Raw genomic sequence first — 18785 nt, 5'->3', positions numbered from 1 at the left:
GGAAAGTGTTTGGGGAAAAGCGAATGTACTGAAAAAAATGTGATAGGAGGGAAAAATGGCAAGAAGATAAAGTGGTGACTCAAATAGAGAAATAGCTCAGAAAAATGTCAGAATAAGAAGTAAGTATGGGGCTCCCCTGGTGGTGCAGTGGTTAAGAATCTGCCTGCCAATGCAGGAGTCATGGGTTCGAGCCCTGGAACTGGAAGATCCCACATGCCACGGGGCAACTAAGCCCATGTGCCACAACTACTGAGCCTGCGCTCTAGAGCCCGGGAGCCACAGCTACTGAGCCCGAGAGCCACCACTTCTGAGCCCGCGTGCCTAGAGCCCGTGCTCCACAACAAGAGAAACCACCGCAATGAGAAGCCCACATACCGCAACAAAGAGGAGCCCCCACTCACTGCAACTAGAGAAAGCCCACGCGCAGCAACGAAGACCCGACGCGGCCAAAAATAAATAAATAAAATAAATAAATTTATATAAAAAAAAGAAAGAAGTATGAACATGAGAACATAGGAAGCAAGAGAGGAGATTCTACATCAAGTCAGGGTTGGTTTCAATAAGGGGGAAAAGGAGAAGGAGGTGGGGAATTTGTGAGAGAGTCGCTACCAGGGTGACAGGAGTCAGCGTGTGGAAGCGCAGGTGCTCGGTGGACACTGTCAAGGGCTCGTCATGACCGTGACTGCGGCAAAGAGAAACAAGGTGGATGAGCAAGAGGTAAGAAACCACATGAGCTAACCGCGTTCCGGGGGGATAGAGGGCAGCCTATTGTGAAGTACGGTGATGAACCAAATGACCTCTGCAGTCTTTCACAATTAACGGTCATTATAGGACTGGTATGTTATACAGCATGTACACACACACACACACACACTTACTATAGTGTGTATATATATAATTAGCTAGAAATACCTGTGGTACTTATTACTTTTTTTTTTTGCAAATTGAATAGGTACTTCTATTGGCATGTCTAGGCCATTTGCTTCAAAAAATCCTCTTTAAGTTACATGAGGATAATTTTAAAAATAAATATTTATAGAGTAGCGTTGCTACTAACAAATTCTTTAAAATTTTTGTCTTAAAATGTATACTTTAAATTTGACAAAAGCTCATAAAAATAGAAAAATCCTCTGTTTTGGCTTGACCCAGCATACCTAAACACAATGGGGTGCCTTCGTCGTTACTTCCTTTAATGTGCTGAGCTTGGTTTCAGTATTCATTAGAAATCAGACTTCCAGGTCAATTTCCTGTTAGTTTTGGCTAAATTATTACTGGTGAGTTATATGGAAAAATAGAATATATCAATTGATTATAGGTACTTTCTGGAAAGTATTAAATAAAAACACAAGAAAGAAAATATCTCTGCACAGAATTAGAATAGCAATAACAGATGATCAGACTGAATCTCAGAACACAGCAGTGAAAGTCAGCTCTCTCACTGACCGGTGTTAGTAATAATTGGCACCATATGGGTTTGCTCAGAGCAACTAGAAACAATTTACTTCTTCTTAGTGAAGTTACCAGATGGCCCCACGGAAAGTATACAGTATTTCTCCAATTTTATTTACACAAAAAATTAAAATCTTAAATTTAAATATATTGCAACTTTCACAATTTCATCATGATTGAGCACACCTAGGAAATGATGTTACACAAAGAAAATCCCAGCCCTTTAGAAATCAATCTAAACATTAAGTTATTCAAATATATTCAAAGAGATGTTTTTTGTGGTATGTCCAAATTACTCTACTATGGTGAGTTTATTAGGAAGAATGACCAACGAAGTCTTTTGTTCTCAGGAAAATTTCAACACTGCATGTGTGTGTGTGTGTGTTTCTGTGTGGTGAGGGAGGTGGGTGGGTTGTGGTATTGCTGGCCAGAAGGTAAGCCATGTGGTAGCCACATGCTTGCCTAGGTAACAAAATCAGAAATGGCTTTTCTAGCTCTACACATTTCCCAGAATTTGGTTCTTCAAAGCATAGATTCCAAGATTATCCAAATGCCAATAATGGCCATACTATTTTTAAGTTATTGTATTCTGGACTAATATTTAAATTCAACACCCCATGCTGTTGGTGCTCTTTAGCCCAACTGCCGACCTGATTAGGGAAAGTTGTTAATAAACACAAAGTTGGAATTACACAGGGTAATTATTTTTTCAGTCCCTAGTGCAAATGGCTCTAATCTCAGGACCTCCTACAAATAAGAAAGAGGGCAGTGTGGGAGTGTGGGGATGAACCAGTAGAAACCTTATCAACATCCTTAGAGATCAATGAATATTGATGTGCTTAAATATTTAAGGTAAAGAGTGGGTGGGTTTAGGTGACTCCGACTTCAGGACACAGTGTGTTTTAGTAAACTGTCTCTTGCAGAAACCCCCATGTGGGCATAAATCTACACACACAAGATTAAACTTCATTTAATGCTGAATATTTAAGAAACTATTACATTCTTAGGGAATGTACTTTATTACAATACAGAATAGTCACTGAAACAAACTGAAGAACAATAGAATGTATAAGCTTTGCTTTTTCTGACAAAAATACCTCCATTATGATGCAAACTAATCTCCCTGGAGACAGAAGTGTTTTTCTTTAAAGGCAGAAACCTAAAAAATTTAGAAACATGAAAAATGTACATTTTCCTAAAATGCTTTTATTTTATTACATAACTATTCATAAATGACATTCACAATGTGTGTGGAAAAAACAGTTCAATGAATCTTTCCACCTACATAAAAATAAATCTTAAAAAGTAAACCTTTAGGAACTAAAGCATCTTAACATATTCCTTATAATTCCCTTCCACAAATTAAAGTTTCTAACCTTTCCTCCAATAACTTTACTTTCCATTTCCAAAAATTCATTCCCCAAATGATACAATTTAATAATTCAAAGTATTTTAAAATACCCCCCAAAAAACTGTCAAAACAGAAGTACATTTAATAATTTCCTTCCTAAAGATATTTTCTCTTCACTACTAAATTGATAACTAAAAATCGATGAAAAAGTGATCACAAATACTTATAGGTCATCTACTATGTGCCTGGTGCCCAGAAGGAAAGAATGTAAGGACAGGGTACAGGAAGATCAAAACATACTCCCAATCCTTCAAGAAGGTGATGATCCAACAATTTTACTACAAGATGCACAGGCAAGTAAAACAAAGCAGAAAGCGATTAAACAGTAAAAGGTGCAGATTGCTTCTGTCTGGGAGAATTAAGGACCATTCACAGGGGGAGGATCATTTGGGCTAGGGTTTATAAGGATAGATACCTGTATTTGGCTGTGAGAAGATGGATGGAAAAGGGCAGGTTGTTAGAAACAGTGAGATCCAAGACACGGAGCTGGGAAAACCCCAGTTACACTTTGGGGAAGATAAAGTCCAGGCTTTGTAGTGTGGCAAAGAGGCCCTCCATGTCCTGACCAAGGCCCCCATCCTCAGCCTCATCTGTTTCTATATCCTACATGCAAATTCCCTCTCTACTTGCTGAGCTTGGAATGCCTTTCTCTCATTTCCTCCTCCTACCCAAGCCACCTCCTTTCTTCCATCTCAGCAAATTGACACGTATTTGTTCTTCAAGACTCAATCAAGTATCTCCCACTTTTGCTTCCACCTGCTTCCAAGCCCTTTACCCCCATACACACGAGGCTGGGATCAGTTGCCAATTTATCCTCTGGGCTCCCCCAGTCCCAAGTGGCCCTCATCACTCAGTAACGGAACTGACTGTTCATTGTCTGTCTCCCTCCCTGGAGCTTGTTCACTGTTGTCTTCCCAGTCTTATCACAGTGCCTGACACACAGTAGGTACACAATAACCATTTACTGGTTATTGAATGAATGGCAGAAATGACCTAGGTTGACTGAAATGTAGGGTGAATGATAAAAGAAATAAACTAAAAAAGATAGATTAGAGAAAATCATAAAAAGCAAGAATGCTATGTGTGGTAGTCAGTGTTGTTTGCCAAATATTTCCAGTTTTACCCCCTTTCAGGCATACAATTGTACTTCCTGTCCCTCTTGTGTTGGGATGGGATCATGTGACTAGTTTTGGCCACTAAGTTAAGCAGAAATGACACGTGTCATTTCCTGGTCCAAGTATTTAATTGCCAGTATAAGACACTCCAGAGCGCTCTCTTCCCTCTGGCAAGAGTCCATCAGCAAGTCCCTGAGCCACTAAAGATGAGCAGTGTCTCCCTGATGACATGTGATGGACACACAACATGAGGAAAAATAAACATTTGTTGTTTTAACCCACTGAGATTTGTGAACTGTTTGCTAACGCAGCATTGTCTAATTTATTCTGACCATTGCACCATGCTACAGAATCGGATGTTTGGAAAGTTTATGAGGTAAATCACTGGGAACCATTAAGAATTACCGGTTTTTTTGGGGGGCGGGAGTGTTGGTGCAGTAAACAAGAGAATAATGTATCAGAGCTGGATTTCATGAAAACTAGTTTAACCATTCTTTTTAATAATAGATTTGGAAAAAAAAGATGAGCTGAAGTCAAGGAAAGCAATTAGGATGCTATTTTGGTAGTTTGGATCTATATTTTCCAAACTTACACTCTATGGAACTCTCCTTCAGGAGATGTAAACTGATGTAACATCAGAAAGATGCTTCCATGGTAAAATAAATCTGCAAAACTCTATATAATAAATTATATTGCTTTTTAAAGATACAATATATTTTAGCCAATTAAAGGTTCAGAGAGGCTGCTAAGTAGAAGGGGGTTCTTAACTTATTCTGATCCCTCCTAAACTCATTTGCTCCTGTTGAGCTAGTTATTTATGTGTTTGTTTATTTAGCATACCTTCTATCAACCCCTGACAGACTATTTGATAGCAGACTGGAAAATACTGTTCTAAGTGGAAGCACATACTAGCATGATGACAGTGAAAAAATGTATTAAAAAATTAAAAATAAATAAAATCTTTGAGGGAGACTTATCAGACTTGGTGACTCATTGGATTTGATGACCATAGAAGGATCAAAATCATTGAGGTTTTCACCTTGGCTTCCTAGGAAAATAGTAGTATCATTGACATTGGTAGGACAGAAAATAGCAGAAGCTGGCTTGGAAGAAGAGGAGACAAATTCATTCAAAAAATATCTGTGTGGTACCTACAATGTGCCAAGCGCTGTGCTAGGCATTGGACCACAGATATGAAGTACATAATCTATTTTTTAAAAGAACTTTAAGTATTCACTCACTCATCAATTTCTTTACTATCAAATAACATTTTTAAAACACTAGATACTAGAGCAAAAATTAAATAAGAAACCATCCTTGTCTTCAAGGAGTCCTTAGGCTGGTAGTGGAGACAGTCACCTATAAAAAGAATCACCAAACTTAAGGTGCTATAAAAGAAACATACTAGAATGTTTTAGATTTTATTTTGTTAAATTTAGGGAGTGGTAATGAACCATTGAATGGAATTATCTGTCAGGTAGCTGGCAGCCTAGCCTAGAGTTCAAGAGAGGGAGTTATGGTTAGTTATAGGTGTAGGTTTCAGGATCCTTCACCTAGTTGAGAAGAAGGCTAAGGACAGTGAGTGCAGCCAACACCCGTATCCAGTGTATGGAAAAAGGATGAGGAAAAGGAGCCCTGAAGATGGAACAGCCAGAATCCTGCCCATGTACAGAGAGGGAAATACCAAAATGGAGCTCAGGAAAATGAAGATGCTCGTATGGTGTGGTTGGCCCTAGTCTTCTTGGGAACATCGAGAAGCAACTGAAGCAATGGGAGGAGGAATGATCTTTAGTCAGGGGTTGATCAAGGATGCAGTTTTTCAGAGAAATGCAAGGAATTTGAAGAGTGAGTGGTCTGGCAACTGACCATTTAGGTAACCTTCAAGAGAGCAGAACTGGGGAGTGGAAACCAGATTATGAGGGTTTTGGGAGCCAGTGGATGATGAAGAAATGAAATGTTAATTTGAGGGGGTAAATAGCAGGTTTAAGAGGTTTTGGTTTTGCTTTTATTTGACATTTGGGATAGGAAAACTTCAAGCACTTTTCTAAGGGGAAGAAGGGACTGGCAAGGCATTGAAGATGCAAGAGACAGAACTGGGATAGCATGGGGTGGGGTGGGACCAACACCTTGGGTGGAACTGTTGCTATCCTTGGAAAGATTTCTTTGAGAGGGCAGGCAGGAGAACAGGGTGGGTACAGATGGAGAATAGTAAGGGGAAGAGATGGGGGATTTGACTAAGTTTTGTTGAATAATATGAAAAGTCTGAGGAAACAAGAATGTGAAATTATGGCAGTAACTAAGTGGTTCTGAGAACAGAAAAATTTGGGACAGTTACTAGTGGACATGCGGCTGGGAGTCAACCAGAGACCTCTACAAGTATTGTCAACCATGGGTGTGCTGTGGGAATTCTATGTGAGGTAACTCTTGGTTTTGCAGGACTGTCTTGTGTATTACAGAAAGTTTAGCATCACTGGCTCCTGTCCACCCAATGCCAGGATTGTTCACCTGTCATTTTGATAACTGAAAAAACTCCCATTAATTTCTTAATGCCCTGTGTTGAGAATCCCTTATCTGACATTAGGTGGCCTGACACTACAGGAGAATCAAATCACACTGGATACAGCCTTCCCCAGTAACACTTAGAAAACTAATATCAGAGTTCAGTAGTTTTTTTTTTTTTTTAATGTGCTTGGAATTCTTTTTTTTTTTAATTTTTAAATTTAAATTTCATTTTTTAAATTTTTGGCTGCGTTGGGTCTTCATTGCTGTGTGTGGGCTTTCTCTGTTTGCAGCGAGTGGGGGATACTCTTCGTTGCACGGGCTTCTCATTGTGGTGGCTTCTCTTGTTGCAGAGCACGGGCTCTAGGTGCGCGGGCTTCAGTAGTTGTGGCACACGGGCTCAGTAGTTGTGGCTTGCGGGCTCTAGAGCGCAGGCTCAGTAGTTGTGGCACATGGGTTTAGTTGCTGCGTGGCATGTGGGATCTTCCCGGACCAGGGCTCGAACCCTTATCCTCTGCATTGGCAGATGGATTCTTAACCACTGCGCCACCAGAGAAGCCCAGAGTTCGGTAGGTTTAAAAGCTTTGATAAGGAGACAGTAGCAGAGTTACTCCTAGATTTTTTCCCCCATTGATTGAGGATATGTATGTCATCCCTGACAAACTGCCATAGATCTGTTTCCAGTTAGAGCAATTGCTAAGCACACACAGCATTTTAGAGCCAAATACAGTTGCACGGGAGATTAATTATTGCCAATTCAGGAACATTTTTATAGACAACGTATGTCTAAGCCCTGATTCAAATCCTGGATTTAGAAGCCTGGCCCTTGGCCCCGGATGTGGGCGTGGGGAGGGTTCACAGTAATAAAAGTCCCACAAAGGAGGCTTAAAGGAAATCCGAGGACTCAGCCTGGAAGAGGGCCCCTGCTGAGGCCTCCGGCCGAACACTGCTATCCCACACAAACCCAGCTCAGGGCTTGGGGGTGAAAATACAGCTGCTGATTTGCCCCAACAAACATGTCCTGGAAATAGACATAGTAGCAGAGCCATCTATGGAAGGCTTGACCTTGCCCAGACAGAGGAAAGGTCTAAATTTAACAGAGCTCACTGAAACGACTTAGAGGAACTGATACTTAGTACTAGCTCAGGGCTAGACCTCAGCTTCTGCTTATCTGGCTGTCTTACGTTCCTTAAGAAATCCTTGGTAGGCCTCCTAACTCATCCGATCATGACCTCAGCCTTCCTGAGCCTGTCCTGTTTGGCTAAGACAATAGGTTTTAACCTGCGAACAGCTTCGCCCTGTTTTGGCCCGGTCTACTGGGTCATGGTCCTCTACTGAGACTTGCCCCAGTGATTCTTCAATCCCAGCCCATTTCAAACTCTCTTCCCACTCAAAACACTGATGGTGACCTGTCTGGTTTTGGTTCTTGTCTGTCTTCCCAAAACTCTTGCATAAACTGCCTTCTAATTTTGTTTATCAAACTCCAGCAGCACTTTTCAGGCCCAAGAAATAATGATCTGACATTTTCAGACATCTAACATAAGGCAGAGCACTTCATAAAACCCACCTAGAGTGTGAAGGAGTGCCAGCTAGCTTTATTTTGGGGTGGAGCAGTGCCAAAAATAATGTAGAGCCTCCCTGTTGCTTTTAGTCAGGCATAAAACACTAATGAACTAAAATAAAGAAGACCTGCAATGTTTTTAAGTAGGACCACATTCCAAAATCAAAGACTACAGAAAAGATTATTTATATGGAAGTAGTACCATCTATTATACTACCTTTAGCTTTGAATGTTCTAATCGTTGATAATAGATGGCAAATAAATTCATCTAATTATTTCATCTAGTATTCATCTATTATATAGACTTCAATCCTCTAGTCTTAGATTCAACTAAGATATATGAATTTCTAAAAGTCAGCTATCAGAAAATGAAGTTAAATAATAATGAACTCATAATCTGATTAAAAGAAAAAATTGTACAGTTTATATTTTCATTGCAAATATTATCTTTAAAGAAAACATAATCAAGTCAAACAATACATATATAATTTAGAGTTTTAAAATGTATATACTATCCCATATTTTTAATATATTTCTTATGTCTTTAAAAACTCTAATTTTAAAAAAGTTAGACTATTTACATTTCACTTAGATTGAGCAACCAAAAGAAATTTACATTTCTTTAATAAATATTCTCTGGCATATGATTCAATTATATTAAGATTCTGAAACTGAGGCAACATTTAAAGGGCCCATATACCATTTCCATCATGTTTTTCCCTAGCCCATGGCACACAGCTCTCTCTCATCTCCCAGGTTTAGTATTTGGACCACCCAGTTCAACATGTATCAAAGGGTCTCATGTTGACCTCTAGATGCTCCAAATCTTGTCAATTGAACAGGTGTAGAAAGCATGCCAATTTAGCAAGAGCACCAATTCATTTTGAAGAATAAAGATCAAGTTTTCTGCTTTTTTGTTCTTCCCATAATGTGGGCAAAAGATAAAAGTCCTAGGATCAAAATAAAAGCTATTGATCTCCTAATTCAAAATCAACACCCTCACCTATTTATAAGTCCTAAATATAGATGTGGTAATTCAATCACTTCAGATGAGCCATACCTTATAACTGAATTCCCTTCAGGCAGTTCTTTATGCAGAATATGCTGGAAATAATCTTCCATGGCTTGAGCAGTTAGAAATCTTTTTAAGTACGGGTAGTAGAGAGGGTGCCGTGTTATGATGCCTATTGTATACAAAACAGCACATTCATAAGCACTTATGCTGAAGATCGATCAAGATGACTTGATAATTTGAAGTATCTTACTCTGATTCAGTGAGGATACTGTGTGTCAGGTGGGGATGGGAGAGATGGGGGGACTTGGTGGGAACACAGCGTCAAATTGTTGCCATCAGAGTGAGTCTCCTGGCGGTGAATGTCATTCTCCCTGTTTTGGCAATGTCCAGAGTTTCTCTAATTTAGGATTGCCAGATTTAGGTATGTCTAATTTAGGGTATGGGGCATACTTATACTAAAAATTATTCATTGTTTATCTGAAATTCAGATTTTACAAGGCATTCCTTGTTTTATCTGTCAGCTATAATTATCTCAAGGGGTATTATGAAATTCTAAGAAAATTTATTTTCATTCCTTTACGTTTTGAAACTAAGCATATATCATATAAGGGGATGGAAGATAGATGCAAAATCAAATGAAGGATATTAACTTCAAAAGACTATGAGTTTTAGAGGTCAAGGACCTTGACTATCATGCTCACTGCTCTATTCCCACCCACAAATGATATTCGAGGGAATTTTTTTTTTTGAGTAAAAATTAGCAGATATAAGTATCTCAATTTTTTTGCAGATGCAAACTCTTCTTTTTTATCATCAGGAATAAAAGGTTGGCTAATCCATTCCTTTTAGTCACCTCAACTCAAACAGCTCAAATAAACATAGCAGGTGTTGGTAAAGCTGACACACACACACACACTAACTGTGGCTATAACCCTGATTGCTTGCCTGGTATAGATGGAGTGTCAATGTAGTCACTGTTTATAGGACTGAAGACACAGGCACCTTTAAAAGGAACTTGTAGATGTGCCTTCTTTACTTTACTATTTAGAGAACATTAGGGAAAGGAAGATTTAAAGGGAACTCTTGGCAAAAGGCCAACTCAAAGAAGAAATGCATTATAATATTATGAAATAGGACTGGATTTTCTGGCCAGGTGTGTTTAAAATATTTATTTTTGGTGAAAATGATTTATTATACTGAGAGCCATGAATTATTTTAAGCACACATTTTTGTTTTATTTATTTGTTATATCAGTAAGAAAATAGCTATATAGTATTGGACAACTTAATGTAACTTAACCAGTATAGTAAACAAAAACTTTAATTGTTTGAATCCAAATGAATACTTACTAAATGACTGAAATCAATTTTAGAGGTGTAAAGACTAGTTTTTATAAGCAAAACATACCTATATTCACAGAGTTGCCTTTGTCCCCACTTCTTGTATAGGCCAGATCTTCTGAGCGATAAGTCAGTGAGCCACTTGGTAGATATACCAATGGAAGAAAATTGAAGAGACATAAAAAATTAAGAGGTGGTCATATGGAATATGGCTGTTCCAATTTGGGTGTTATACAGAGCAGCTTATTTGGTCAAAATTAGATAATCTCTTTTTGGAGGAATCTTCTCTCAGTACTGTAGGTTGGATATATGTTCCTTTAGACTTCTAAGAAAGCTTAACATTTATGTGGCATAAATATGCTTTGCTTTAAAAAATCCAATTTTTATGTAAAGCCAATAATAAAATAAGAGTAGGTGCTGCAATGAACATTGGGGTGCATGTATCTTTTCAAATTATGGTTTTCTCCAGGTATATGCCCAGGAGTGGGATTGTTGGATCATATGGTAGCTCTAATTTTAGTTTTTTAAGGAACCTCCATACTGTCCTCCATAGTGGTTGTACCAATTTACATTCTCACCAACAGTGTAGGAGGGTTCACTTTTCTCCATACCCTCTCCAGTACTTATTGTTTATAGATTTTTTTATGATGGCCATTCTGACTGGTGTGAGGTAATACCTCATTGTAGTTTTGATTTGCATTGCTCTAATAATTAGTGATGTTGAACATCTTTTCATGTGCTTTTTTGGCCATCTATGTGTCTTCTTTGGAGAAATATCTGTTTAGATCTTCCACCCATTTTTGGATTGGGTTGTTTGTTTTTTTGATATTGAGCTGCATGAGCTGTTTGTATATTTTGACCTGCTGTATAGCACAGGGAACTCTACTCAGTACTCTGTAGTGGCCTATATGGGAAAAGAATCTCAAAAAAAAAAGAGTGGATATATGTATATGTATAACTGATTCACTTTGCTGTACACCTAAAACTAACACAACATTGTAAATCAACTATACTCCAATAAAAATATTTTAAAAATCAGAAAAAATAATGAGAGTAGGTGATGATGTCAGTTGAGATATTCACAACATCCTAAATGAGTTGGACCTGCATAATTGCTAGAAAGTTAAATATCTACAGTGCCATTTAACAAATGGGAAGAAGGAATATTCAGATTTTTTCTTTTTATGATGCCAAGTAAAAATTGTCACTTGCCATCTGCCTCTACAAGGATTAGGTCACTAGCCACTGCAGTCGCTGACCTTCAACACACCCTGAAAGGAGTTCACAGTGGAGATCAGGAAGGAGGCACTCTGTGCTTTGGAAAAAACTGGCAAATAGGCTTTCAGATAGTTGATATTTTCAGAAGACTGTATGAGCCCAATTTCTTGTATCTTCTCTTGAAGATACTACATCTTGAAAAAGCACTAAAATCATTAATGGAGACATCTGCTCCTCGTGACTCTGCAAAATGTGTGTGTAACTGCTCATAGCCCCTTCACTAAAATCATATATAACACCGACTTTCCCCCTACCGCTTCAGAACACTTCCTCAGAGCTATTTGAGAGGCTGTCTTCTGGGCTGTAGTCCTCATTTTGCCCCAAATAAAACTTAACTCACAACCCTCATGTTCATTTTTTTTTTCTGTCAACAATAATGCTTTTGTGGGAAAATAACATTTTGTTTAGACACTAAATTCACAACTCATCTTCCTGGGAGAACAAAATTTTATAGATACTCTCTAAGGTTGAAGAGCATTTAATTTAATACAGGGAACTATGCAATAAATACCAGTTCACCAAGATAAAGATAAAAAATGTGCAATACCAATAAAACCTCCTTAAAATGAATTAATAAGAAAACTAGTCCAAAAAGCGGGAAAAAAATCCTCAATTGTAAAATACCTTTAAAGCAAATTTCATAAGCATACAAAAATCAAATTTATGCCAAGAAGCACATGGACAATTACACTGTAAAAGCTTTGAATACATAGGCAGTCCTCACTTTGCACATTTCCAATATGCAAAAATTTCAGTTATCAAAATTTGGTTGATTAACATTAGTCCCCCAACAGCATGGTTCTGATTTCAGTTACCAAGATATATCGACTGGATGTAATTGCAAGGTCATTATTCAGTTCATGCACACACAAAGTGTGTAGTTGTGTTGCTTCCCTGTCTGTCAGTGACAAACCCACACAACATTTTACAAAAATGGATCACTGGAAGAGAGACCTGGCCAAGAAAGATGAAGGTGTACCAAAAAAAGGATAAGTGATATCAGGGGAAGTAAAATTCAGATCAGTTGTAAAGGAATTACAGAAGGAAGAGCTGGCAGGAGGAATGCTGACACTGTCAACATTTGAAAGACTAGATGTGCAGCCAGAAGAAATGAGTGAAGGCAAACTTATCAACATAAAGGAAGAAAATGATTGTGATTGAAAGGATGACGATGTCCCAGAAGAAATGATGCCTGCTGAAAGAAAATCTTCACCTTAAAGGAATTCTTAGAGATATTTCACAACAGTGAAAGCACAAGGGATAAAAAGTTGGAAGCTGATCCAAACGTGGGGAGAAGCATGACAAGTCAGAGTAGACTTGTGGATTTATTTTAGTTTCCTGAAACTGAGTCTCTAAAAGGCTGAGAGCCTTCCTAAGCTCTCCCTCTCTTTCTGATTCAAATGCTTCATGACTATTTCCCATAACCACGATTGCCTTTTATGTGCCCTTCCTACCTTCACTGGAGTGTTACCTCTCCCTCCTCGTAGGAGAGGATCATTTTTCTGAACGTTTGCCTCTCAGAATCCAGGCTAAAATCTAGCCTTCCATTTGTGCAGACCAATTCTTGATTTATATTTGCTTGGATCCTTTCATCCTGGAAGAGAGGAGAGATCAAGTGGAATTGTAGGCTCATCATCTTTCTCCCTGAAAAGTGGAGCCTGTTCAGTCTACTCAGTCTCTTTCATGAACTAAACCCCCAGCTCTGTCCTGCATGCTACTCCCAGGTCTCACCAGGCCCTGGCCTCAGGGAAACCACACTAGTACTTCTTGCCACAGTGTCCTACATACTTGCCATATCATCTTTATAGACCCCAAAACATACACTGGAAGAAAGAATAAGTAATGTAAAATGGAGAGAATAACTGCTTTGGCAGAAAATACCAGATAGCGAAAATGAACATACCTTTTAGGTCATCATCTATCTTGGGTAAGTTTGGTGGAGTCAATGTGTCCAATGTAAAGGTGAGATCTTCCTGAAAGGTTTCAACATGTTCTCCATTAATGTAGATATCAACCTGAAAAAAAAATTTTTTTAAGCCAGGAAATGGGGAAAATAGATATTATGAGTAAGAAAGTCTGCACTTATTTAGTTTAATTGGAATACGAATTGGTTGGTTCTTTACTCCCCCCTTGGAAGTTCTGTTTTTGAAGCTTTTACAAACTGCACGGAGCTGACTGCATTGTTGCTCCTCAGTGCAAACAGATAATGCATAACCTGCTTCCAACTTCTATTTTCTTCTGCTTCTGAGCAAGCATTCCTCTCTCAGGCATGCTTGCCTCTGCTTGCTGTTGGTGAGGACAGAGTAACAATGAACTCTAGCTGGTAGTCTGGGGCAAACTAAGATGAAGAAGCACTAACAAGTATGGACCTGTCACTGACACTGGAATCAAAGACTTTGTTTCTTGAGAATTAATGACTGATGGCTGCCTCACTGGTACAGCTCCCTGGAAAAGCATTTCCAGCTTCCTTACCCTGTCTTCCAAGAATTGAATCAGGTCTGAGGCATACCTTTTCTCCAGTGCCAGAGCCTCACAATGGAGCTTTCTGTGTCAAAAGCAACGTCAGCCTTATCTTTTTATCAGAGTAGGGTGAACCTGGCTCACGCACTAATGAACAGTCAACTCACATTTTGACAGGGAGTCTAGAGTAGCATGTCTTTTATATTGTTTTATATGGCTGCATTAATTTATATGATTATATGAGGGTGGAGCCGTAGCTGCTTGTTCTATGAGTCCTAACGCCTAGACAGTCAGTTCCTGCAACATACAAGCTCTCAGTAATTGTCATACTAAACTTAAGAATTTTGTTTGTTTCTCAAAGCTTCCCTTGCAGTTACTCTTGATCCTCTTCATCAGCAATCCCCAACCTTTTTGGTGTCAGGGACTGGTTTCATGGAAGACAATTTTTCCATGGACGGGGTAGGGGGGACGGTTTTGGGATGATTCAAGCGTATTACATTTATTGTGCACTTTATTTCTATTATTATTGTATTGTAATACATAATGAAATAATTATACAATTCACCATAATTCAGAATCAGTGGGACCCCTGAGCTTAATTTCACTTGCCACTCACTGACAGTGTTTTGATATGACTCTGCAAGCAATTGATTTATTATGGTCTCTGTGCAGTCAAACCTCTCTGCTAATGATTGTCTGTATTTGCAGCCACTCCCCAGTGCTAACATCACCATCTCAGCTCCACCTCAGATATCAGGCATTAGATTCTCATAAGGAGGGCACAACCTAGATCCCTTGCATGCTCAGTTCACAGTAGGGTTCGAGCTCCTATAGGAATCTAATACCACCGCTGATCTGATAGGAGGAGGAGCTCAGGCAGCAATGCGAGCGATGGGGAGCGGCTGTAAATACAGATGAAGCTTCCCTCACTTGCCCCCTGATCACCTCCTGCTGTGTGGCACGGTTCCTAACAGGCCACAGACCAGTACTTGTCCGTGGCCCAGGGGGTGGGAACCCTTGCTCTTCATGACCAATGCAAGTGTTGTGAGAACTGGAACCAAGTTGCACAGAGTAGGCAGGCAATAAACCAGTTGCAAGGGTTTTCTGTATATATTCCAGGATGATTTTTGTCTCCAAGATGTTCCATCTAAACAAATGGCATCTTCACTCTCCTCCCAGCCTGTCCAGCTGGCTTAACACTGCTGCTTAGTTTTTCCTGCTTAAGGTTACTAAGGCAAAAGCAACTGATTAACTGTGCCACTGTCATTTTAATATACAAACGATTCACAGCTTGTTCATGCTTCTCACCATTGCAAGCTCTGGGCAAAACTGAGCTCTCTGGCAATAACTGATTTCACTCATTTTACAAGGTGATATGGCAAAAATGGACGCAGCCATACTGAATGCTATTACTAGTACTTCCCTACAGATTCTCATTCAGGATATGCTTCTTCCAAATGTTAAGAAATATACTGAAGCAGAGGCATTTGAATATTTACTCTAATAAATTATCTTTCAAATATTTCCAGATGGAGACCTTCACTAGCTGTGAATTACTTTATCATCCATTTCTCTATTGTTTATGACTTCACAGTGGCTGATGAGAGTAAATTAGCAGTCTTGACTCTTCATTAACAGGTGAAGAGGAGGTTTTTTAAAATCAAATGATAAAAATGAGTTGTAAATCCCTTTTAAAAAGGTAGCTTTATACTCATGCCATACATTAGCAGTCCTAGAAACTCCTTGTCAATTTGTTATGGCCCAAATTTCCAATATCTATATAAAAAATCTGCAGATGGCATTGATTTGTGATGCTACCCACTCCTTTTCCATCATGGAACATTTCCATCATTCTCTATGATCAATGAGACTGGGTCATCTTGATGACAATCTAGTTTCAGTGATATTACAGATAATTGAAAACTTGGCAGCCATATTGCCAAAAATCAGGTTGCCGTGAATCCCACCAAATGAATTCATCAATGTAAAATATTATATTGTGTTATTGTACTTTCTCAAACTCTAAGCAATTTGCTTTTCACAACAGAGGACAATTCAGGAAGATCACAGTTTAGGTGGATTATAAGGACAAGTCCAGAAATCCCTACACAGGATATATTTTCTATGGCCTTTGACAAAGATGAAGTAATTTCTAAGAAGCTTATTTTTGAGAAAAGTAAAAGTCTCACATACTTCCATTTGGAGTTAAAGGAGAAAATAGAAAAAGAAAAGAAATTACTTTGAGAGATAGTGGCTTACAAATTTCCAGAATGAATGAAAAGAACAAATTATCTGGTACAAGAAACCCAATGAATCTCAAACAAGGTAAGAAGGAATGGATAGCTAGACACAACAGGGTGAAACTGTAGAATCTCAAAGAGAAAAAGGAAAGGCCAGGAAAGAGAAGCGGCCTTACCACTGAAGGACCGCCAAACTGAGCTGATTTTTCAGTGGCAATAGTGGAATATCAAGTGCTACCACATCCAGTCTACAAATATTCTCAGTAAAATTAACTTTCAAACATAGAGGATAAATAAGCTCATTTTTTAAAACTTTACCCTTTACCCCCACATATGCACAGCCTTCCCCACTATCAACATTATCCACCAGAGTGGTATATTTGTTACCAAGGGTGAAACTACATTGACAGCGTTATCACCCAAAGTCCATAGTGTACTTTAGGGTTCACTCTTGGTGTTGTATATTCTATGAGTTTGCACAAATGTATAATGATATGAATTTTTTTTTTTTTTTGTGGCACGCGGGCCTCTCACTGTTGTGGTCTCTCCCATTGCGAAGCACAGGCTCCAGACGCGCAGGCTCAGCTGTCATGGCTCACGGGCCCAGCTGCTACGTGGCATGTGGGATATTCCCGGACTGGGGCATGAACCCGTGTCCCCTGCATTGGCAGGCGGACTCTCAACCACTGTGCCACCAGGGAAGCCCTGATATGTATTTATCATTACAGTATCATACAGAGTATTTTCACTGTCCTAAAAGTCCTATGCTTCACCTAGTCATTCTTCCCTCCTCCCTATCCCTGGCAACCACTGACCTTTTTGCTGTCTCCATAGTTTTGCCTTTTCCAGAATGTCATATAGTTGGAATCATACAGTATGCAACCTTTACAGATTGGCTCATATCATTTAGTAATATACATTTAAAATTCCACCATGTCTTTTCATGGCTTGATTAACAATAATATTCCATTGTCTGATATACCACAGTTTATCTATTTACCTACTGATGGATAATCTTGGTTGCTTCCAAGTCTTGGCAATTATGAATAAAGCTGCCATAAACATCTTTGTGCAGGATATTGTATGGACATAAGCTTTCAACTCGCTTGGGTAAAGGAACATGACTGTTGGACCATATGGTAAGAGTATGTTTGGTTTTGTAAGAAACTGCCAAACTGTCTTCCAAAGTAGCTGTACCATTTTGCATTCTTACCAGCAATGAATGAGAGTTCCCGTTGCTCCACATCGTCACCAGCATTCAGTATTGTCAGTGTTCTGGATTTTGGCCATTCTAATAGGTGTGAAGTGGTAACTCATTGTTTTAATTTGCATTTCCCTAGTGACATATGATGTTGAGCACCTTTTCATATGCTTATTTGCTATTTGTTTATCTTCTTTGGTGAGGCATCTGTTAAGGTCTTTTGCTCATATTTTACATAGGTTATTTGTTTTCTTATTGTTGAGTTTTAATAGTTCTTTATACATTTTAGATAACAGTCCTTTATCAGATATGTCTTTTGCAAATATTTTCTCCCAGTCTGTGGCTTATCTTCTCATTCTCTTGACAGTGTCTTCAATGGAGCAAAATTTTTTAATTTTAAAGAAGTCCAGCTTATTGATTATTTCTTTCATGGACTGTGCCTTTGGTGTTGTATCTAAAAAGTCATTACCATACCCAAGGTATATAGGTTTTCTCCTGTTATCTTCTAGGAGTTTTATAGTTTTGCATTTTACATTTAGGCCTATGATACATTTTGCATTAATTTTTGTTAAAGGTGCAAGATCTTTGTCTAGGTTCATATTTTTGCATGTGGATGTCCAGTTGTCCCAGCACCAGTTGTTGAAAAGGCTATATTTTCTCCATTGAATTGCTTTTGTCAAAGATTAGTCAACTGTACTTGTGTGAGTCTATTTCTGGCCTTTCTATTCTCTTCTATTGATCTGCCTATTCTTTCACCAATAGCACACTGTCTTGATTACTGTAGCTTTATAGTAAGCCTTGAAGTTGAATTCTCCAACTTTGTTCTTCCCTTTCAACATTGTCTTGGTTATTCTGGGTCCTCTCCACATAAACTTTAGAATCAGTTTGTCTATATCCACAAAATAACTTACTGGAATTTGGATTGGGACTGTGTAAAATCTATAGAGCAAGTTGGGAAGATCTGACATCTTGACAAGGTTGAGTCTCCCTATCTGTGAACATGAAATATCTCTCCATTTATTTAGTTCTTTGATATCTTTCATCAGAGTTTTGAAGTTTTCCTCATACAGATCTTGAACATATTTTGTTAGATTTATACCTAAGTATTTCATATTTTTCTACATGTTAATATAAATAATAATGTGGTTTTTATTTCAAATTCCATTTTTTAACTGCTGGTATATAGGAAAGTGACTGGCTTTTGCATATTAACCTT

At 38.6% G+C, this 18785-nt stretch overlaps 1 protein-coding gene across 7 annotated transcripts in view; it reads right to left on the bottom strand.

Annotated features, from left to right (window-relative positions):
- LRAT (lecithin retinol acyltransferase) overlaps window positions 1-13964 on the bottom strand; it is a 44361-nt gene extending 30397 nt beyond the window's left edge. For 4 of the 7 annotated variants that reach the window (XM_033403695.2, XM_033403699.2, XM_049709125.1 and 1 more), the window contains exons 1-2: window positions 13572-13930; window positions 10458-10531 (exon numbers count right to left, since the gene is read on the bottom strand). The gene's annotated coding sequence lies outside the window, so the exon portion shown is untranslated. Of the gene's footprint in view, window positions 1-10457; window positions 10532-13571 lie in introns of all 7 variants that reach the window. The other 3 variants (XR_007477000.1, XM_049709127.1, XM_049709126.1) reach the window with 3 other exon arrangements.
- Window positions 13965-18785: the final 4821 nt, after the last annotated feature.

The sequence above is a fragment of the Orcinus orca genome, chromosome 4, assembly GCF_937001465.1.
Source record: "Orcinus orca chromosome 4, mOrcOrc1.1, whole genome shotgun sequence".
Lineage (NCBI taxonomy): Eukaryota > Metazoa > Chordata > Mammalia > Artiodactyla > Delphinidae > Orcinus > Orcinus orca.
This window is presented reverse-complemented; position numbering and strand designations above follow the sequence as displayed.